Genomic DNA, 23,940 nt, shown 5'->3' with positions numbered 1-23,940 from the left:
GCATGGCTTTAATATGGCTCTGGCCATGTGCTAGAAAGATCAAAGCCTTAGAGATCCTTATCTCATATAATTTATATGATTTTATCGACGTAAGTGTGAGAATTTCAGTGCTAACTCCCTGTTTCACACTGCTGATAGAAAGAACGATTCACGCCAGAGAATTTACCGTATTTTTTGCTCTATAAGACTCACTTTTTCCCTCCTAAAAAGGGGAAATGTGTGTGCGTCTTATGGAGCGAATGCAGGCTGCGCAGCGATCCCTCTTGCTGTTCTGGCTTCTGGGATTCAGAATATTTTTTTTCTTGTTTTCCTCCTCCAAAAACTAGGTACGTCTTATGGTCTGGTGCATCTTATAGAGCGAAAAATATGGTAAACGGAACTAAACTCCCACCCATCTATTTTCTTTGCCAGGAAATTCTCACAAAGAACTACAAAATTCTTTCCTCCCAGTCCAAAAAAATGCATGCAAGTAGATCTACATCTTCACATTCTGCATAAATCTTTAATCAACCAGGGCACCTTCAGAAAGAAAATCGCTTTCTAGTGGGTAGCTCTCCAGGAAGTGAAATTGTGGCAGTTCATCCTTCATATAACTTTTATAGGGAGTAGGTTTAAGTCTTACTCAGGTTACGCAGGCTGATGGATGAGCAACTAGGAACGATTATGCCCAAGTATTTGGATTATTTATTACATTTATTAATCACTTCCTATGGAGCACCTTGAAGCAATTTCACAATAAAATAAAAACCACATACACAACATTGTTATATATAAGTAAGTCATTTGCTGTCTTATGATACCTGCTTAAAACATTTTGGTTTAGGTATCTTACCTTGAACTTACCCTGGCAGCTAATTGGCAGCCAGTGCAATTCTTTAAGCAGCAGTGAAATATAGTGACATTATACCACAGTGAGCAGTCAAACCAGTTGGGGGACCATCTGCCTGGTGTTCTTTAGCTGTGATTCCTACATTGTGAGGGGGCTGGGCTAGATGATCCTTGGGTGGCCCTCCCAACTCTATACAGTCCTACAGTTCTGCGGCAGGAGATCCACAGCCACTTCACACAATGCCCACTCCCAATTTTCATCGGAGAGACATGTGGCTTCAGTGTCTAGGTAGGTACCTCCCTACCTGCCACACTTCCCCCACCCCACTTAAGCTGAGGGAATTCCTGCCCAGAGAAGCTCCCAGGTGAGGCAAGGGTTAAGATCTACCTCTGGCTGGAGGTACCGCGGCTGGAGAGGCGAGCAAGGCTAAAGAGAAAGCCAGGGCAGCGAACGGGATGGATCGCGCTGGCTGCCCTGGCTTCCTCTTTAGCCTTGCGCAGCCTCCCCACGGCTGGAGAGGTTGCGCAAGGCTTTTCTAGAGGAGGGAGAAGGGACTGACTGGCGGTGTCAGTCCCTTCTCCCTCCTGGGGAAAAGCCCGCAAGAGCTGCGCGAAGCTTTTGTGGGGCTCTTGGGGGCTTTTCCTGCCTGCCTCCCCCCTGCATTCGCTCCATAGGACGCACAGACTTTTCCCCTTAGTTTTTAAGATGGAAAAAGTGTGTCCTATGTTGCGAAAAGTACGGTAATTTTTATTTATACCCCACCCTCTCCAGCCCAGGCCGGGCTCAGAGCAGCTTACAAGCAATAATAAAAACAAGTTGAATGATTACAACTTAAAAACAAAATTAAAATACAACATTAAAATATTGAAACATTAAAATATTAAAATGTAGCCTCATCTCAGGAGGAGAAGGAAAGGAAAAAAGAAAGAGAGGGAGGGAATCAAATTAGCTCCAAGCCAAAGGCCAGGCGGAACAACTCTGTCTTACAGGCCCTGCAGAAAGAAATCAGATCCTGCAGGGCCCTGTTCTTATGAGGCAGAGCGTTCCACCAGCCCGGAGCCAGAGTTGAAAAGGCCCTGGCTCTGGTTGAAACCAATCTAACTTCCTTAGGGCCCGGGACCACTAGGGTGTTGCTATTTATGGACCTTGAGGCTCTCTGTGGGACATACCGGGAGAGGCGGTCCCGTAGGTATGAGGGTCCTAGGCCATGAAGGGCTTTAAAGGTCAAAAGCAGCACCTTAAATCTGACCCTGTACTCCACCGGGAGCCAGTGCAGTTTGAAAAGCACTGGGTGAATATGCTCCCATGGCAGAGACCCTGTGAGGAGCCTCGCTGCAGCATTCTGCACCCTCTGGAGTTTCTGGGTCAGCTTCAAGGGCAGCCCCGCGTAGAGTGAATTACAGTAGTCAAGCCTGGAGATGACCGTCGCATGGATCACTATGGCCAGGTCAGAGCGTTGGTAAGGGACCAACTGCTTGATGCGGCAAAGGTGGAAAAATGTCGCCTTGGCTGTTGCTGTAACTTGCGCCTCCATGGAAACTTTGGGTCAACCCCAAAGTTATCAACACATGTACAACAGTGGTTAGGCTATCCTAGTCCAGAAATGGATGTAGTTGTCTTGCCAGGAAAAGCTGGAACATTCTACTACTGGCACTACAGAATATCATAGGGTGGTGAGCCAAAACCGGGCATTTTTTGGTGTTATCCCTGTTCTGTGGAATGCCCTTCTTTCTGCCATATGTGAAGCCACAATCATCAGTTCATCTCTTTTTGCAAATAAATAAAATAAAATAAATAAAAGTTTCTGAATCCCTGAAATCTGTTTTATTTGCTTTTATATGTTTTTATGCTTTGTTTTTAAATATTGTTTTTATATTGTACATAGTATACACTGCTTTGAGATTGCATTGCTAATTATTGCATGCATTGATTTAACAATTTTTACCTTTTGTTTAATTTTGTAAGCTCTCTGCTCCCCGCCCATGAATTTGCCATGTGGCAAATTCAAAAGAAATGAATGAATGAACACGTGCACACACAATAATTGAGTACGGTAATTTGGAAAGGACCTTAATTTTAGAAAGGACTACATAGCAAACATGAATTATCTTAGCTCATCCTTACCCATAATGATGGTATATATTACAGCAACAACAACAACACCTGCAGTGCAACATTCGAAGTAGCTTTACTTGACAGTTTATTAGCATACGGCAACCTTGCAGAGAACTCTTTGCAGAACACATCCATAAGCAACTACACTACTTTATCATAGGGCACTTTAAATAATCTGGGGGGTGGGGGGGTGGGGAGGAAACTACTACTAACATTGGTCTGTTTTGCTTTCAGGTATAGAATCATGGGTTGTCCAATGGACATTATTAAAAGTACATCTATGAATAACAGTTGCAGGAGAAATCTTAAATTTGTAAACTTCATCAGCATGTAAGCTCTTTGGATAATGGCGCTTTATGAATGCCAATTTCTATTGGTGTGTTAAGACACTCAAGGGCACATTTTATTCCCTATTAGCATACTCCTTTAGTACATTGGTATGTTTGGCTTGTGGTCTGATGCACCCAAGGTGGACAAATAACGCTCATGCTCTTGCATCTTGATACAGTACCATCTAGAGTAAATGAAATGCAGGGTAGAATAAGAGAATAATCCTTTCAGACTGGGGGGGGGGGGGAGTTGCACGCAATTGTTTTTGGTATTTTACAGCTGACTTGCATTTTATTGGCTTTTATGTGTGGGTGTATGGTACATGCTCCAACTTCTGGACGAAAACATTATTCCTTAACACATAATGAATCTCCATTGTTTTATTTCACAAAAATCTGTATTATTGGTTGGTTGTTGGGATCTGTCTGTCTTGAGAACAACGGCGTGTGACTCCGGAGGTGAAGTCAAACTCCTGCTTTAGTGACCTCTCTGGGGTGCAAGCCTGGGTGGTGTGTATGGAGGTTCTGGGCTGCTCAGATGACAAGACCCCCACCTCACTGATGTGGTCCAAAGGAAAGCAGAACAATATGTTTGGCACCAGCTTGGCTGTGGGAGTTGCCGGAAGGAGGCTTAGAAAGTGGTATGGAGAAAGTGGCAAGAGACCAGCTTTTCTTCCTGTCTCATAATATTAAAACCTAGGACCATCCAATATAGCTGAAGGCTGGAAGGCTCAAGGCAGACAAAAGAGAGTACTTCTTCATACCCTGCACAGTTAAGCTATGGAATTCACTCCCACAAGGGGTAGTTCTAGCCACCAACTTGAATCGCTTTAAAAGAAGGTTAGACAAATTCGGGGAGGAGAAGGATCTCATTGGCAACTAGCTCTACCTCCACTCCTGGAAGCAGTCGCTGCGAATCTCCAGTGGGAAGAGTTTTGTTGGGCTCAGGTTCTGCTGGCGGACTTCCCACAATGGGCCATATGTTTGACCACCAAAGAAGTGACTGGCGACAAAGCTAGCAGGTCTATGAGAAATGTGACTTTGTCTAGCTCATCTCGCAAGCCTCTTCAGTCACCTCCTTCCAGCCTACAGTGTCTGCTGTAATTGTCTCCCCTCCCTCCTTGCTCCCAACTGTTTGCGATGGTGATTAGCTTCCAGCTGTCTCCCTTTAATCTCTTTTAATAGATTTCCACCGCCGTGCATCTCATCCGGGCCCCGCCCCAAAACAGGACACTGGCCAGGAGGCCAAGAGGCTACTTCACTTGTGGTGCAATCAATGGATGGACCCGAGCGGCGCAAGAGCGCGCCTAGCTTGGTGCCGAGAGCCCCGCTGCCCGGGCTGGTAGGCGGGCGCCCCTATAATAAAGGCTGCCTAGGAAATCCACTAGGTGGGCGTGAGCGGCTGCGGTGAGGTCAGCGGCGGGAGGACCAATGAGTGGCGCGCTCGGGAGCTGCCTGCTCTTGGCGTGCGAGTGGAGGGGGCGGGGGAGCGCTAGGTGGATGCTGCTCCGGCGGCGGCTCGGACATTCCGGCACTAGGCAGAGCGCGAAGGCGGGAGTCGCCCTACGGCTGCCGGGGCTGTGTGGAGACGTGACGGGGAGAGAGTCTGGGGGGAAGGCGAGAGGAGGAGGAGGAAGGAAGGAAGGAGGAGCGGCGGGGTTTCTAGCTCGCCGCCGCTCGGGAGAAAGAGGAACAGGGAGACGGAGAAGGCGCCAGGGAGCATTTGCCTCGCCTGGCGCACAGGTGCAAGCCGAGAAGGAGCGCCTCGTTGTTGGCGCCGCCTGGCCGAAGGGGGATATAGTGCCTGCCTGGACTCCGCCGCTTCTGTGGGGAGCGTCGCTTCACCTGCCAGCGAGCGAGTCAGCCAGCCAGCGCGCGGCGCGTCCCGCGTCAGCCAGGTAAGAGTTTCCCTCAGTCTTTCTCGGGGAGCCGCGGGGCGCTCGCCGCGCCCGCCTTCTCGCGCTCGTCTTCGGCTGCCAAAGTTTCTGGCAAGAGTCACTCGGGGCGAGCGAGAGCGACCGTGCCAGAGGCGGCGGCGGCGGCGGCGGCGGCGGCGGCCACGGAGGCGCGAGAGGGAGTCGCCCTTTCCATGCCCTGTCGGAAAAGAGGGTCCTCGCGTGAGGCGGACGCGGCTAGAGCTGCCTTCTTTGGACGTTTCTCTCTCCCCCCCCCTCCGCCCCATAATAAGCCCCTTCCCCGCTTCACCCCCACCCCACCCCACCCCACCCCACCCCGGCCACATGGATTCTTCGCCTTTTCTCTTGAGCCCTCGGACAGAGTCAGAAGTCCGTCGAGAGGCATCTCCTGTGCGTGTGCTCGACGTAGCCCAATAGGTTTTAAATGTGGAGGGACTGCAATTTCCTCAGGGAAGGGAGCTCGGGGAAAGCAGTGGTTTGTGTGGACAATGCGTCGGCTTCTTGGGTGTGCTCTTTTTTGCGGAGCGGGGAGGGGGTGTTGCTGAAAGTTGTCTTCTTTAGGCCGGCGTCAGGCTTCTGGCTGAGATCTTGAAGAGCCACTTCTTCTAGTTGGAGCAATCTCAGGGCTTTGTTCCAGAGACACTGCTGGAGTTCAAGCGTATCTGTCTAGGTTGCCTTTCCTACCCAACAGCTCATTGGCTTCGAAAGCAAAGCAGATCCAATATGTGCTCTTCATATTTTGGCAGAAGCAACATTTCATTTCCTTATGTGTTTGCCCTCAGTGTCCATGCATGTTTCCAGCTCTCTGCACGACTAATGCACCCCTGTGTAAAATAGTCTAGAAAAACCATCACTTCTGAGTTGTAGACTTGCTATTGCTAATACTGATTAGAATCCTCCACTTCTTTCATAAGCATTGGAAAAACCTTGTGTGGATGGTGGTTGGATTCAGCCATACCTCTGATGCTATGATCCCCCTTCCCAGTCCTTCCAGTTATGACTGACAAGCAGCTGGAATGGTGGCAAGGGGCAACTTAATCTGCAGTGGAAGTCTATGATTCTCTAAATCTTATGTTCCAAACTCCCATTCAAGTCCACTTGGCGTGGATGCGTTTCGGGGATTAGTTAACCTGCGTGGCACATTTGTGCAAACAAAGGTGTCTTACCTGAGCAGTTTCCTTCATCTCTCTCTATGTGCAATCTCTAGTGATTACGGAAGCATCTGGGGAACAGAGGTGGTTCTCTGTTTACTGCGTAAGTGATCAATCTGAAGCAAAATTGATTTGTTTGTGGACTTAATTCAATTATATGCCTCTTCAGATTGGTACTATAAGGAGTGTAAATTTAAATGGCAAGCTGGATAGCCCGGTGTGTAAGAGACTGAGCTATGAATAGGGAAGTCCTCAGTTACAGCTTTCCTCTGCCATGAAGTCACTAGGTGTTGTTCGGCAAGCCATTCTTTCTCAACCTCATATGAAGATGTTGATAATGCTGCCTTTCAGGGTCGCTGTAAGAGTTGCACATCTGAAGACTTTTTAATTATGAAATGTAAGCATACTTTAAATATTAAGTAGCTCATATTTATATGCTTCACATACATGACTTGGTTGGAATCCTTACAACAACCCAGTAAGGTAGTCAGTGTTGTTAAATATGATATGCAAAGCATGTCTGATATTGATAGATTTGTCTTTTTGTCTGCCACCTGCACCCTCCCAAACTTATAGTGTTTGTTTTCACCTTTTAATAGTTACTGGACAAATATGATTTAAATCAACTCTGTTTCCTGTTAGCAGACTCTCTCCATCCTAAGTGAGCATATTCCTCACAGATTTAAACAGAATTTTGTGAGCAGAGTAGGTTATGCAAATTGTGGTGTCTGCTGCAAACATCTTTTTCAAGCCACTGGGTAATGTATTTTGAAACACATGTATTTGCTGGATTTAGATCTAAGCACATAAATCTACAGCACAAGAACCCAAGTAAGTTGATGCTTACAGGGATATGCATGTTGCTGTGGTAGGTTGTTTATTCATCCAAATATTAATGTAGGCAGAAATTACTTTGATCTCATCTTAAATGCTTCCTATAAAAAGAATTACTGAAGGATATTGAAGTCTCAGACACAACAGAACTTAGCAAAAATAGTGTGCGTGTGTTTTAAATAAAGAGATTAGCTGCTGCACCCTGTAGAAGCTAATGCTGAATTTTAGTGTGTTTTTACATAGCATTGCTTGAGTGGCACTTCGCAATGACCATTGGCTTGAAACATCAAAGTGACTGAACAGTGATTTTGTTTGCATCTGGATATTTAATCAGACACAGTGTTTGATTTGTTTAAAATTGCTTGGAATAGAACTGGGTTTGATGTGCTATCTGCACTTATGGACAGCTGTGTGTCATTGGGGTGGGGGAGGTCTTAAGTGCTTTAATATACTAGCCACTCTTGGTGGTAAATCCTAGTGTCAGTGATGCTTCTGAATTTTCATATGCCCTAAGCAGCTTTTCTACCTCTACTGTGTTTTCTCCCACTCACAGCTAATTAGGATAAGATGAATTACCAAATGGAGATGGGGCTCATTGCTTTAGAATCTCTGATCTTATGTTGTTCTCTCTTTGAAAACTGGCTTGTTTTCTCTTTTGCCTTCATTTGCATGTCAATATGATCATGAGAAATGTTCCTTTCTGCCTGAAGGTTATAGTAATAAACCAATATAGAAATGGGAGAAAAAGGACTCATTCTCCCATGTTTTGTCCAGCCAGGATAGCTTTACCTCCATGTTAGCACAAAGTACTTGAATCCTGACAAATTAAAAAAAAATTGCTTAGCTGTGACACTGTTTTAAAGAGCTCAGTTTTGCTTCTTCTTTTAAATCACATGATATATATCTATGGTCTTTAGGAGAGTTTGATTCTATGTGGGTTTACTACATTTTTCTTTATGACTTGGATGAACATCTCATAGTATAGGAAGTGTACCGAAGAAGCAGAATGTATGACAGACTATTGAATTGAGAATAGTACAGTATCCTTTCATTGGATATTGGTTTGCTACTCCATGCTAATTCCAATATCTTTGAATTGATGAGGTTAGGAAGAACTTCTGATGAGATTGTGTAACAAGAGACCCAAATGTAGGAAGGTAACAACAAACAAGGTGTGTTGTGTGTGTGCATGCTGAATGCCTGTATTTGCATTTGCTTTATTATTAATAATTATAATTTTATTATTTATACCCCCACTCATCTGGCTGGGTTTCCCCAGCCAGGCCAATAAACATTTCATTTTTTTCCTGATGTTAATGGTGCAAAACAAGTTAAGTGTTCCTCCTTCCTTTTATTCTAAGTAAATGTTGAAGTCTTGTTTCTGGTTGCTGTTCGTATGACCAGTATCAAACTTTGTCACTAATTTAGAAATACTTTTTATGAAGACTGGGAAACAACTTTTCTTACAATCACCAACAAGCAAATTATAATTTCAATAACATATTACATTTTTGATATGGAGTTGCTTTGGATCGTACAACATTGATGGTTTGCATCTTGATGGCTTATATCATAGCACTCTCCTCCCCTATGTATAATTCAAACTAGCTCATTGGCTGTACTTGGAGAAATCTCCGAACCAGCTGCATAATATATATCCCTTCTCAATCCTCCCATGCAACCTTCACAGGGTCACAGGAGCAGAAGAGTCATGCTGAATCACACCAAAGGACAATATAGTCCAGTATCCTGTTCTTACAGTGGCCAACCAGGTGCCTGTGGGAGCGCACAAGCAGGATGTGAACACAGCGGTACTCTGCTCCTTGTGAACTGAAGCAACTGATATTCTGAGGCAAACTTGCCTCTTACATTGGATATAATATACTCATCACAAATAGTAGCCAATTCAGAGTCTTATCATACATGAATTTGTTTCATTCCCTGTTAAAGCTGTCCAAGTTGGTGGACCTTGCTACATCTTGTGAGAGTGAATTCCAGAGTTTAACTATACACTGTGTGAAGAAGTACTTTGTTTTGTCTGTCCTGAATCTTCACTCATTCAGCTTCACTGGATGATCCCAGTTTCTAGAATTACCACTGAGTGAGAGAAAAAAACTTCTCTCCATCCACTTTCTTCGTACCAATGCACAATCTTATTCAGTTCTTATCATGTGCTTGTCCTCCATCAGATTTCACACCCCCCCACAAACTAAAAACCCCTAAACATTGTAACCTTTTCTCCACCCCCTTGTTAAAATGATTGCCTTCTGCACCTTTTCCAGCAGTATATCTCTTTTTATATGTGGTGATCAGAACTGAGCACAGCATTCCAAGTGTAGTCAGGCCATAGATCTGTACAATGGCATTATGATATTACCAGTTTTATTTTTAACCCCTTTGCTAATTATCTCTAGCACTGAATTCACCTGTTTTCACAGCCGTTGCACACTGGGTTAACATCTCCCTAACTTCTGCTCATCTGTGAACAAGTTAAAAAGCACAGTTCTCAAAATGATCCTTGGATGACACCACTTCTTGCATACTACCGTGATGTTTGAGAACTGCCCATTTATTCCTACACCCTGCTTCCAGTTCTTTAGTACAGTGGTACCTCAGGTTGCATACTCTTCAGGTTACATACACTTCAGGTTACAGACTCCACTAACCCAGAAATAGTGCTTTAGGTTAAGAACTTTTCTTCAGGATGAGAACAGAAATCGTGCTTCAGCGGCATGGCGGCAGCAGGAGGCCCCATTAGCTAAAGTGATGCTTCAGGTTAAGAACAGTTTCAGGTTAAGAACGGACCTCCAGAATGAATTAAGTACTTAACCCGAGGTACCACTGTAATTGAGAGACTGTGTCCTCTTTTCCTGTGACTGCTAAGCTTACTCAGGAGTAGGGATGGGAGGAAAAATCGATACAGTTCACATTTAAAGAGAGCCTGCCAAATCTGTAGGTAGGTTCTCAATTTCCAAAGAATGTGAGAACTGAAACAATGCCATACTTTGAAATTGACACATCTCTGAATTTTGTGATTGGTTTCCCCAGCCAAGTAATACATACAGGTAGGTAGGTTCTCAATTTCCAAAGAATGTGAGAACTGAAACAATGCCATACTTTGAAATTGACACATCTCTGAATTTTGTGATTGGTTTCCCCAGCCAAGTAATACATACAAAATACAGATGCAGGGAGAAAATAACCTTAAAAAATGCATTAAATTAGGGAACATGGATTGCAGAAAATGTATATCTTACTCAAAACTGCGTACAAAATGTGTATATTAGGAGAAACCTGCCCTGAAATGCTGATGAATGTTCATGATTTTTAAAAAAATAAAAAAAATCTCAATTTGCTGTGAAAATGTGGAGAACTGAATTTAAGAGTGTTAAAATGAGAAAGTGAGAGTTCCAAAATTGACAGAGTTCATAAAACCATAGAGTTGGAAGGGAGCCTGAGGGTCATTTAGTCCAACCACCCTACTCAGGAGTTTTGATTGGGTACTTTGACTTTCAAAAAAGTATCTAGTGTCCACTGCTTTGTACTTTTTATATCTGTTGTTGTTGCTGTTTAGTCATTTAGTCGTGTCCGACTCTTCGTGACCCCATGGACCAGAGCACGCCAGGCACTCCTGTCTTCCACTGCCTCCTGCAGCTTGGTCAAACTCATCCTGGTAGCTTCGAGAACACTGTCCAATCAATATCTGTTGTACTGATGTTTTTTAATGGGTTTCAGCCTAGCTTTTGTTACTATGTGCGTAAGAGCTTTGCTAGTTGCTCTACAGCAAGGGCAGCCAATCTGTGAATCCCCAGATGTTGCAGTTGAACTCCCATTATTCCTGATCATTGGACATGCTGACTGAAGCAGATAGGTGGAGCCCAGCAACACCTGAAGGGTCACAGGGAGTGCTCCTCCCCCAATCTACACAAAATATTAGAAGATTTTTGGCAAAAGACTTGTGACAAAGTGTAATCCTAATTCGTTATACCTTGAGGCACAAGTTAGGGGCTGATCTTTTTTTAAAACCAGGATTTTGTTATCGGGACTAACACTTATTGCCCTTGTGCTTTGGGTATTTGTACTGAAGCGAATGATGTTCATAGCATTCTTCAGTGAAATGAGAATTTAATCTTCTGTCAAACATAACTTGAAGTGAATTTGGTGTGGTGTCCATATGCTCACTATGAAGAAGAAATACAGTGGTACCTTGGGTTACACACACTTCAGGTTAGACTCCACTAACCCAGAAATAGTACCTTGGGTTAAGAACTTTGCTTCAGGATGAGAACAGAAATCATGCTTTGGCGGTGCGGTGCCAGTGGGAGGCCCCATTAGCTAAAGTGATGCTTCAGGTTAAGAACAGTTTCAGGTTAAGAACCGACCTCCAGAACAAATTAAGTTCTTAACCTGAGGTACCACAGTGCAGGCTCTTTGGTTTTTTTTTTTAAAAAATAATATTTATTACTTTTTCTTCTTTTTTGTAAGGTTTAAAAGAAAAGAAAAAAAGAAGAAGCAAAAGAAAGAAAAAAAACAATACAATACAATATATAAACAGTACACAACGCAACATTAACACATTAGACAAAACAAAGCAAAAACAATTTAAAAACATACATCATACCATTTCAATGCCTTATCTTTCATTCCCTTGTTTCATCGACCTCCTCTCACCTCCCTTTTTGTATTCCACTTCTGTTAATTGTTTCAGCAATTCCTTTCCATCTTTCTATATTTTCTGTCATATAATTATCTTATTTTAACCTTATTTTCCATTAATACTATAATATTTATGCTTAACTCCTTAGAATATTTCTACTAAAGCCATATAATTTCATTCCAACATTTTTCTGACACTCATTAATTTTACAGTGTTTCTATAAATAAACTTTAAACTTTTTCCAATTTTCTTCCACCGTCTCTTCTCCCTGGTCTCAGATTCTGCCAGTCATTTACATCAATTCCATATAGTTCATCAACCTGGTGATCTTCTGTCCGAGGCTCTTAACTCTTTTCCAAGTCTCTTCTGCAGGTCTTCTTCATATTTATACATACACTTTACTTTGTCTTCTGCTGATCTTGTTCTTAATTTCCTTCCTTTGATGCTGAAGAGTAGATCTCGGGGAAGCTCCGACCTAGCAATGTTTTTATTCTTTCTCGACAGGTCAGCCAAAACTCCGTAATTAAAACTAAAATCCAAAAGATATTTCAGGACGTGTTTCAAAATCCCTCCTAATCTGAAAGTCCCCACAACTCCAATCTCCTCCTGACCCAGGTCCAGGTCCCAAAGGTCAGTAAATCCCTGCATGAGGTGATCTATCCAACTTTCCTTCTCCAGTCCAAGCAGGGCTCCAATCCTCAAAATCTGACTTTCTCTGAATTCAATCATAGAAGGCAACAACTTATAGTCATCAAATTGCCTCTGTAAGGCTGGGGCTCTCTCCCTATCCACTTGTATTACTTTAGGTTCAACAACAAAAACTTTCTACCTCACCTTCTCCACAGTTTGCCATGTCAAAGTAGATTTCTGTATCGATTCCTGAATGGTTTCTGTATAGATGTTCACTTTTTGTCCCAAATTAGTCACTTTTTGTCCCAAGTTATCAATTTTGATAGTCATCAGATCCGTCTTCTTGTGGAGCTGTTCCAATGAATCACTTATCTTACATAATGCAATAATGCAATAGAGAGCTGAAGTCCCGAGATGGTATGTGTGATGTTGTTGGGGCCAGTAATGGTGTTGTCCGGGTGTATGTGGCAGCAAAGTTGGCATCTGGGTTTATTGCAGGCTCTGGTGCCAGTGCCCGTGTTAGGTCTGGTTGTAGTATTATTATAATACTATTATTCTAATATAATGCCACATACACCCAGACAACACCATTACTGGCCCCAACAACATCACACATACCATCTCGGGACTATTTAATTGCTCATCGTCTAACATTGTGTATGCCATCAAATGCCAACAGTGTCCTTCAGCTCTCTATATTGGACAAACATGCCAGACCTTACGCCAAAGAATAAACGGACATAAATCGGACATCAGGAATCACAAGACAGAGAAACAAGTAGGAGAACACTTCAATCTCCCAGGACATTCTATACAAGATCTCAAAGTAGCTGTTTTACTACAAAGGAATTTCAGAAATAGACTGGAAAGAGAAGCTGCTGAATTGCAACTTATCACCAAACTTAAAACCATGGAGAGACCTGGTCTGAACAAAGACCTTGGATTCTTATCTCATTATACATGACAAAGCCATTTTTCACCTTTTCACCCCTTGCTTTTTCCTGTAAGACCTATTGCAGTCGTTAAGAGTCGTCAACAGGCTCATCACAGCTATCTGCCAATCACCCATTCCCACCACCCTTCTGAGTAATACCCCTCCCCACCTTCTCACTATATAGAAGGGTCTGGAAACTTCTGTTTCAGTGTATCTGAAGAAGTGTGCATGCACACGAAAGCTCATACCAAGAACTGACTTAGTTGGTCTTTAAGGTGCTACTGGAAGGAATTTTTTTGTTTTATTCACAGTCAATGAACTTTCCCAAAACGTCAGTCTTACTAGCAGCCCGTTTCCAGGTTCAGAGCGGTGGTAATTTAACTTTCTTCACTCTCTCCTGCAGGCTTACGCGATCCCAATTTCCCCCCCCCCTCTTCTCCTGCTTCCAAGGGGGGTTTAATGATTTTAGCCGATGGAAGTTTAATCCTTTACAGAGGACTTTCCAAGACTTTAGCTTGCAAGCTCTTTGCTTCAATCTATTTACAAAAGGGGAAGGCGGACTTCCTGTTTGAAACCTCCCCGTTTCGGTGCCAAATTAAGACGTTTAAAAATCCAATTTTCCGTTCTACTCATGGGTAGTTGTTTAGGATCAAATTGTCCACAGGAAAAAGTCAGCGCTCTCCAGCAACAGCAGTGCGGCTTCACTCTGTGAAAGAAGCAGTCAATTCGAAGCACAGCGCCACTCACCCCACCTCGCTCCGGATCCCCGAAACCGGGTCTCCCCGCGAGTAGGGGAGGCGCAAAAGGTGCCAGCTGAATTCCACATTCACAGGCTTCTCCCGTCTGTGATTTTTAGTGGGTCTCCGCCTTCGCCGTGGCGGCCAGACCCTGATTTCCACGGAGCAAATTCCTCCCGATCAGAGGAATTCCGCCATTGTCGGAGGCGCCAAGCTGGAAGTCTGTACAGGCTCTTTGTTATTTGAAGGTGAAATAATAGTGCAAACCTATACATCTCTACTCATAAGTAAGCCACATTGATCTCATTGAGGTTTACTCCCAGATAAGTGGCTGAAGTATTGCAGCCTAAGTTTTCATGCTGCACAGAATGGTACGCTTGCACTATTTGTATGAGAAGCTTCAAATATATTTAAAGAAGTACTTAACATTGAAACTATTTCAAAAGAGTGAGAATGCATATAAATCTGAGTAAAGGAACAGTTTGTGTATAATTTTTCTCTGTCCCCATCCTTTGAATATAGATGGATAGTTATGACCGTGCAACTGGAGAGATTACACTTCAAATTCAACCAATTTCAGCAGCCATTAAAATTTATAAACCCAAATTACCTGAATATCTTCTATCCAAGAATTAGGCCAGACATTGGCCTATTGTATCCTTGGACTGCTGCTACAACAGTGCTTTGCTTTAGGCCCCTCATGCTGAGTGGCTTGAAGCCACCATTCTAAACTGCCCACAGTGTCAAGAAGTGATGCCACCTCAGGAGCATTGTAGGAGATTAAAAATGGCCTCTCCAGTTTCACTGATTGCAGCACTGCTGCTGGCTACTTGCTGCAAGTTACACCTAGTGCTATTTTTCTAGAAAAAGAGGTGCCTGAACTCACCGTGAACGTCTCCCTTGTTCTCTCATAATGGCAATGGCGCCCACCTGAGAGGTGCCGGAACTCAAAAAGCCCAGGTTATACCAGGACCTGGCTAGGAGGGTTTCACCACAGAGCATTTGTCTGGCACAAGTCAATCAGATTCCTACCATCAGTTTGAGGATGCTCAATTCTCCAAAAAAAAAATGGTCTTCCACAGCAGTTGTAAAGATTACACAAAAATATTCTGTGTGAAGGGCATTGCCCATTTTGAAGCATTATGCATTATAAATGCTTTAAAATGGCAAGGCATATTATTTATTACAATTAGGGGAATCCCCACCCTGTCATTAGATAGGATTGCATGTAAAGACTAAAATAACAGGAATATTTTGCAGAAATCAGAGTGTTGCTTTAGATATTGCTTAAATTCAAGTTACTTTATTTTGAATTGTGATGGTTGAATTGTCAATGTTATCGTGCAAGGGTACCAAACTTGTTAAACTACAAATATCATTGGACTCCAATTCCCTTCAGCCCAGCCAGCATGGATGATGGAAGTTGTAAACTGGCAAGATCTAGTATGGTGGAGGAAGGCTCTCAGGTACCTGGTGCGGTGCAAACTGCCCATAGGGGCGGGGGGCATGGTGCCCACAGGGACAAAACAGGGTATGAGGATTCCCATCCCTATGGGCGCCGCAGCGCAACCCATCCCTATGGACGCAGCATGTTCTGTGCTGTCCCTATGGGTGCTGCATGCCCCATCCCTACAGCTGGGGGGAGGCAGCGGGCAGACAGCGTGGAGACTGCAGGTGCCAAGATGCGTGGCTCGTGCACGCTGCAGGCCCCGCGGTGAGGAGTGCCGCCCACCATTTTGTCACCCCCGTCAGGGTGACACCCAGAGTGGACCGCACCCCCCCACCCCCCTTCGTACGCCCCTGAATATAGTCACAGGTTAGGCAACTCTATTGTAGTGTGTGTTCATTTTTATCTATCACGAATGTTCAGTCATTGTATCTAAATTGTCTGTTGTTTGAGTACAATGTATCTGAGGGCAATGTGTATAAATAAAACTATTACTGTGACATCATAGTCCCAGTGAAGTACTCCAAAGAAGATGGTAGCTCTCCTTCGGGCAAGTGATACTGACCCCATCATTTTCCCTTGGGCCCAATGGGGTTGAACTACAAGCTCCCCAGTCCCTGGTGGAAAATTAAACTCCCAGTGTCTACCAAGCCCACCACTACCTGCAAGAGAGAATGGGTGGAGTTTTTCTTCCCCGTGACATGTAGAAGTTGGGAGAAGGCTTGGAGGTGCAAGCAGGATCTAGATGCTTGTGGTTTTTTCCTGCCTTGATTCAGCTTGCAAGAATTTCAGAAGTCTTTCCCATCTGCTTGATAACTGCTCTTTTTAAACAGCAGGTGCCAGGAATTTTTAACCTGCTACCTTCTGCATTGAAAATATGTGCTCAACTGAACTATGGTGCCTCTCAAAGCATAGCATCCCTGCTTGAGTTCTTGCCCCATGCCCAATATCAGAAGTGTGTGAAGGAGCATTATCTGTAGCTTCTTCAGAGTTGTGGAATAAATCATCCATTGCCTGCTTCCTAAGTCCAAAGTTTTGGAAACTGCTGCTAGATTTGTGTGTGTGCTATATTTCGGTCATTAAGGCATAACATAGGGAAGGGGAAGGAGGCTGTGTAGGATTTCATTTAACTGAAGAGTTTGTTTTGCAGAATGCTAGATTAAAATACCTTAGAACTTTATGCTTTAAATGTTTTAATATCCATTTGTGAGGAAGTATATAGCATATTTGCAGGATGTTTTAAAGAACTCTGCACATTTGAAAATATGCCCTTGGGGACAAGTTGAAAGGTTTAGTCATGCTATTGGATGTGCAGCATTCTTTGGCTCTGCAAAAAGGCACATAGTTGTGGAAATTTTTCTGCTGTTGTTTAATGCTATATTACTTGCCATATTACTTGGCACCTTTATTGTCATCATCATCATCATCATTTTATTAAATGATTATAGCTGATCCCCCAAAGGTCTTCAGGTTACTTACATCAACACACACACACACAATCATAAGGGAAGGAGAACAGTGGGAGTCATATCGTCTAATGTAATATTTATCGGGGGGGGGGGGGGGTAATATCCGTAATAACAAACAACATTAACAATAATCAAATAATCAAATAATAAACAAAGAATACTCTCACCCACTAATTAGCAGATAAACAACTATTTCCCCTCTTTTAACCACCCCACCCAAAAGTCTGGTATCAGACCAGCGTTATAAATCAGAGGTGGGTGGGTCTGGCGATGTCCTCTAGGGATGGTCTGTCTTCTCCCTTCGGGGTGGGGAGCAATAGCAAGGCAAAGCAGGAAGATGTAGCAAAAGTTTTACTTACTTTGCAGTTGGTCTGACTACTGCTGCTGGGGGTACATGTAGCATATTGTGATTAGAAGCACAGGCACTATAGTAGCACACCATGGTTTTGTCAGCAGCAAAATGGCAAGATATGCCACATGTGCAAAAATCTCCTGTGCACTTTTAAAAAAAACTTTTACCTATTTCCAGTCTTACAACACCGTCTTTTTGTGTTTTTCAATTATGTCCCACTGTGTAGCCAGTGTCACATTTAACATTCATGTCAAACATCTGATTATGTCTCCTTATATATTTATTCCCAGCATCTCCATATGTGATATAAGCACCTGTTGATTATTGCCTTTGATAACATTAGCGATGAGCGGCAAAACAATTACCTACTTCCTAGTGTTATCTCCTTCTGTGATGTTGTTTCTGTTACCAAAATCCATTTGCCACCAGTGGCTGTGTAAATGCCTGCATGAGGCAACTGCAGATGTAGAGTCTTATTTAAGATGATATCGGTTTGTTTAAAAGCATTTTACATCTATATTGGTGATATTAAAAGCATTCCCTGCCCTGGCTGCCTTTGCATGTAGAATACAATATTTCATATTGGTGCTGGATCAGGACTTGTGGTGATATCACATCCAGCATAAATTAAGTGTGAATGTATGGCCACTTGTCTTCACATTCCTTTCTGTAGGATTTCTTTCTTTCGTTCTTCTATAAATGAAAAAGAGGGTTTTGCATTTTGTTTCTCATGATGAAAGCGTGGGTGTAACTTACTATTTCTGTCTGGGTGGACAGAACTGGTCAACACCAATCCCAGAACCATTTACACTGACAGTTTACCATGGGTGGGTGGTATGGAATGCATGGAGCCTGATACAAGACCTTCCCACAGCAGCAGCCTTAACACATAATTACCACTACTGTGAATATGGAAAGGCTTCTGTACTGGGAAAACACCCTGTAATGATAAGTATATAGTGCAACATAACTTTGTTTCAATAACTGTTTGTTCAGCATATTAAAATAAGATCTGAACAGTTTTTCCACCGCTTTCTCCTGAATAACGATGTTTTTAGCATCTCCTCTCAGTCCACCCCACCCCTCTAGGAGACATGTAATTATCTCAAAGCTACTTGCCTGCGTTAAAACCCATTCCTATTGCTAATGGGTGGTGTTCAGTTAAGATTTCAAAATTTTGCTTAGCCCCTTTTGTTGCACCACCAACTAGGGAATCCTGTTTGTGTAAGCCTGTCATACTGTCTTTGCAACTGGGTTAATGGCAGAGCAATAGCCCTAGTTTAACCACTATTACGCTCTTTCCCACTCTGCTCTAAAAGCTGAGGCCAACCATTCCATTGAAAGAAGCATCTGAGGAATTGCATAGGAGATAGAGCAGGTGGTGTGTGCCCATATAAATAGAATATATAAACATAATTTGGGCTGCTTGAATATTTTTTATTGCAAGTAAAAGGAGAAAAAGAACATTATATTATTGAGGTAGTAGTTTGTGGGGGTATTCTCTTGCTGCTAGGTATAGAAGTGTTTTGTCAATATTTTGGATTAAACTCTGAGTCCAGCCATACTTGGGGGGGGGGGGGTAATTCTATGATAGGTGTTATTTGGGGAACGGGTTGCAAATAAGATGACCAGAACTGAAATGTCTTTACATAATTCTGTGATATGGTTGCATTTTGTTTTTATGTAGAGTTCTATTTGTCCCACTAAATATTTATCTATATCTCTATCAATTTAGTGGGGTAAATAGAACTCTACATAACCCCCCCTCTCTCTCTCCCCCTCTCTCTCTCTCTCTCTCTCTCTCCCCCCCCCCCCCTCTCTCTCTCTCTCTCTATATATATATATATATTGTATACCTGGGAAAGATGAAAAAGAATGACTAAGATGTTGGATTGTGTTTCCTGTAAGGAAAGGCTAGACTTTGGGATACAGGGTGGAATTTTATGTGGTGCTCATATGACTGTTCTGTCACTGCAAGCATTTTTGCTTACTAGTACTGGAGTGGGGCAGTCCAGTCCTCTAACCCACTGCTATCTGTCTCACTTTGGCCTCTCACATTAAATATTTACTTCCCTGCTAGATAAAGCTTACGTGTATGTCCTCAGATCTGATATGGCACTTTGTTAATGCAAACTAATCCCAAGTATTTCACTTAATACATCCTTGTATTTAAATATTTGGTCGTTGTAATGGTTCTAAGGGGGTTGCTCGTGCGTAAGTTGCCGCCACTCCTGGCTAGGTTGCCTGGTTGAGCCCTTTCTCTCTGGACAGCCTTGCACTCGTGGCTGTCTCAGTCGCTGGCAGAATCCGTCAGTGGGCATTTCTTAAACTTCTTCCAGCAAAGAAGTTCTTTGACGCCAAGTCTCCTCCTACTCTCCCTGTGCGGAAGTCTTCTGCGCAGGGAGGGTGCGGGCAGCGGAGTACCCGTGCTCTCCCCAGTGGTCTCCGGTGAAGAGTCCTGGAGCCTTTTCTCCGATTCCCCCATCTGCCCCCCTTCTCCTCTGGTGTTACGCTGATTTCCTTCCCCAGCAGATGGGCTGCCTCTCTCCCTGCTGGGACCCTCTCCGGCATCGTTCTGGAGCCTTCCCTCCGCCTCTGGCTCCGATGGCAGTTCCCTGACAGTCGTTTTGATTTCTGTCTCTTTCCTGTGTTTGTATTTTTATTCCAATTTCAGTTACGATTTGTAAGTAGTTTTCTCCCCCCCCCCCACCCGAAGGGTGATTTGCAAATAATGTCCTTTTATTAAAATTATAAAAAAATTGGTAGGTGACAGTCGGTAGAAAGTTTGTCCCCCAGACAAACCACGAATGGTGAGTCAATAATAAATGATGTCTACAGCTCATGGTTTGGCTGGAGAGAAACAAGCAAGAAGAGTAGGTTTGGATGTAAGTGAATGCCAAGTGAAACCATGCCTTAGCTCTGGGTACTATGACAGCAGGAGAACTTAGGGAGGAGCAAAGTGGCTGCAATTTTTCATTTGAGTATCCACATGCTCACATGTTCATTTTCAGCTAATTTTGGATTTAGGGTGGTTTGTCATGGCCTTTGGCTTCAGCTAGAACAATAAGCATTACATGCACAACAGGCCAATTTTATATGACAACTTCAAATTTTGTTATACCAGATATTACCAGAGGCCACATTTTGGAATATCTTCTTCTTCCTTGGCGATCACTCATAGCTGCGTAAGATTGTTTTCCATAAACACGGTTTTAACAATGAGTCTGTAAGTGACTGTGGAGGCCAATTCTGGATCCGGAATCTACACACACATTAAAAACACAGTATTATTATTATTATTATTATTATTATTATTATTATTATTAATTTAAAAAACATTTTGAAAAATTCATTGAATTTGGCATAGCTCACTTTTGCCATCTGGTGTCACATTTGTATATTGCACTTTACAACACATTTAAAACGTTTTATTTGCAGCTGTATAGCTGAGTCCACAAAGAGTAAGTTCTGCTAACCTAAACTGGTGTGTTGTGACTGATAAGATGCCTTTTCTGAAAATCAAGCTTAGAATTAGCTGCAGTAATTAAAGAGCTTTCACTTCATTGACTCTACGACGACTTCTTACACACTCAGCTTTCTGTGGACATTTAAACAAATAAGTCTGACTAGATTTTAATGACTAGAGAAAATACAGGTTGGAACTTGGCTCAAAATACCAGGCTGTTCAGTCTACCTTGCGCAATGATAAATAACAAAACTACTCATTCCAGTTCCACATATTTGTCCTTGAAATTACTTTGTTTTGATCAATGCAGTTCTGGCTTCTTGTAATTGTAAAGGGAAGCTTTAGTAAATAAATACTTGAGAGAGCTGCAAATGGGTAAGGAAGCCTCTTCTTCCTCAACTTCAATTTCTTGCCACTCCCCCCCCCCCGCTAAATGTGTAACCACGATGTTAGATGAAAATGTTTATTAGAATGCATGTGTGCATTTTGACCAATACAGTGGTACCTTAGTTTAAGAACAACTTAGTTTATGAACAACTTGGATTAAGAATGCTGCAAACCCGGAAGTAGGTGTTTTGGTTTGTGAACTTTGCCTTGGAATAAGAACATGTTTCGCTTCCTGTTGAGTGTGTTTCATTTGTAAATTTAGTGCCCCGCTACTGTAGGAAAGCACGCCTTGGTTTAAGAACGCTTTGGTTTAAGAATGGACTTCCAGAATGGATTAAGTTTGTAAACCAAGGTACCACTGTATTTGCAATTCTGTACTGTGTTTGAAAATATCATATGCAAATGAAATCACAATTTGACATAAACAATATAAATTAGGAAGGCTGGACATATTTCACAAGGACAAGAGTCAAAGCAATCCTTTGACAAATATTGGACATAAGAATATATGTAGCATGTCCACAGATGCATCACCACTTTTTATCATAATATATTTGGGCCCCAGACTTCTCCAAACTTAGATAAAACTATAGGTGTCCGTCCTTGTTTTGTTCAGTACCAGACACCTTATGTTAGCATAAAGCCCAGGGCAGCAGACTTGCATGTAGAGCCAATGCTTGTGACAACTTCATATTTGCTTTTGTGCTAGATTTGCATGTGCATGTAGTTGTCAGAGAAATTACCCTCTTCTGTTTGTTTGTTTGTTCATAAAATCTTATACTGCTTAATATAATGTAATACAAAAAAATAAAAAATCTCTAAGTGCAGAACATAAAATCAATGGAAATAACAACATATAATTAAAAATTTCATTAAAAACAACAGAACAAAACTATATATTGCAGACCACACTGAGGAGTGTATGAAACAAAATAATTCAATGTACAGATTCAATGTACAGAAAAGCTGCTAATGATTTTACCTCATGAATTACCCGAGGGAGGGCATTCCAGAAGGTGGGTGCTATCGCCAAGAAGGCTCCCTTCCATGTTGTCATAAAGTGACAATCCATTGGTCATGGAGCAACCAGCAATGTTTCCTAAGAATGGCTTGGTCTGTACTGGGGGAGGGGGTTTGCTAGGTACTGGCAAGTTGTTTAGGGCTTTAAATGTCAGTGAAATAACCTTGCCTCAGAATGTTCAACACCAGTTTAATACATATAACATGGGTGTTCTACCAATCACCCTAACAGCTGCATTTTGCACTAACTGAAGCTTCCAAACTCATCAGAACATAGGGTTGCCAAATCTTGAAGAGCAGAAAAGAGGACAGCCCGAGCCTCTGCCAGCCCAAGCTGGAGAAAAGGTGCCCCTGCGCCCATGCGCAGTCTCAGGCTGGCAGTGGCTGCAGTGTGCAGCCCACACCAGAAACAAACCCGCAAACCCAGACATTTCCTTTAAAATGTAAAAATCCCTCTGCATGGTATAAATCCCTCTGCAGTGGTATAAATCTTTCTTGCAAGTTCCCTTAAGGTCTTCCCTCTTCTGGACTGACTTCTTTAATATTGAGAACATTTGTTAAAAGGAAGCAAAGTATGAGCTACAGGCTCATTTTCTATGCCAGCAGATATTTCAATATCTCTTCAGTCAGCCTTATCCTGTGGCCGCAGGTGCCCATTGGGCTGCACAGTCAGATGAAGGTAAGACCCATTGAAGACAGTGGGGCTTTTAAAATAAATAAAATGCATAGGATTGCCCTATTAATCACAAGTCATGCCTCATCAGTATAATTAATCATTTTTTTGTAGTGTTTGCATCACTTTTGTTGAGAATAATAATGCCTTCTGGAACATATTTATTCTAACCAATCCAAAGCTGGCCTGGCTATTATAACAATTGAACCATGCACATTACACGCATTGAATGCTTATCTATAAATACATTTAACTAGCAGTGAAGCATTGTGTGACCTGAGTATTAAAGTAATCCTGTCTATTCATGACAACTAACCTTTTGCTACCACTTACTGACAGTTTCTGATGCTCTCAGTTATTATCTGTGGCAGCAAGATGAAGACATATTCCCTAGTCCTTACACATGCCAAACTACATTTCATCTCCATGTTCAATCCCTTTTATATTTAAAGTTTTCAATAAGGTAGGTTTGGTTTAAACTATGAATGATGCTTCTATCTATTTTTTTTTAATCCAATGAGTCAAGTATTATGAGTGAAAGGCTTTTGTTAAAACATCCTCATAATATAATAGGATTAATTATGTGATGGCATACACATCCACTTCAAAGCTTTCAGTCAGTCACTGTTCAGAAATTTCTCATTTTTTTAAGAACCTAAAGCAAAGTGTATGTTATGGGCTATGATATAAAGAATATAATGCATACTAATAGAATAAATAATATAAAATATATTAAAAGAGTAGATGACTTTGTGTTAAGGCTAAATAAAAAGTAGGACGTACTGTGAGTTGCTCAGCTGTTTGAGTTGCAAAGGGCAGAGTGGTTGTCTTTTCTCATTTTCCCTCCTTTCCCATAGGCACATGGCATTAACAACAGACCTTTATGCCAATTCTGAGTTTGCAGAAGGAAGGAAAAGTCCTGAACAGTCAGATTCTGTGAATACCATTTTGTTTGAGTGTGCCTGTTCCTAAGTACTCTGGTACAATAAAGATA

The 23,940-nt window shown here is 42.5% G+C and overlaps 1 protein-coding gene across 2 annotated transcripts in view; it reads left to right on the top strand.

Annotated features, from left to right (window-relative positions):
* The first annotated feature begins 4,762 nt into the window (after positions 1 to 4,762).
* The window catches only part of CHRM3 (cholinergic receptor muscarinic 3), a 241,749-nt gene continuing 222,571 nt past the window's right edge, over positions 4,763 to 23,940 (top strand). For both annotated transcript variants that reach the window (XM_079969516.1, XM_079969517.1), the window contains exon 1: positions 4,763 to 5,171. The gene's annotated coding sequence lies outside the window, so the exon portion shown is untranslated. The remainder of the gene's footprint in view (positions 5,172 to 23,940) is intronic.

The sequence above is a fragment of the Podarcis cretensis genome, assembly GCF_951804945.1.
Source record: "Podarcis cretensis genome assembly, chromosome: 3".
Taxonomy (NCBI): Eukaryota; Metazoa; Chordata; class Lepidosauria; order Squamata; family Lacertidae; genus Podarcis; species Podarcis cretensis.
The sequence above is the reverse complement of the archived record's forward strand: the minus strand, read 5'-3'. Positions and strand labels throughout refer to the sequence as shown.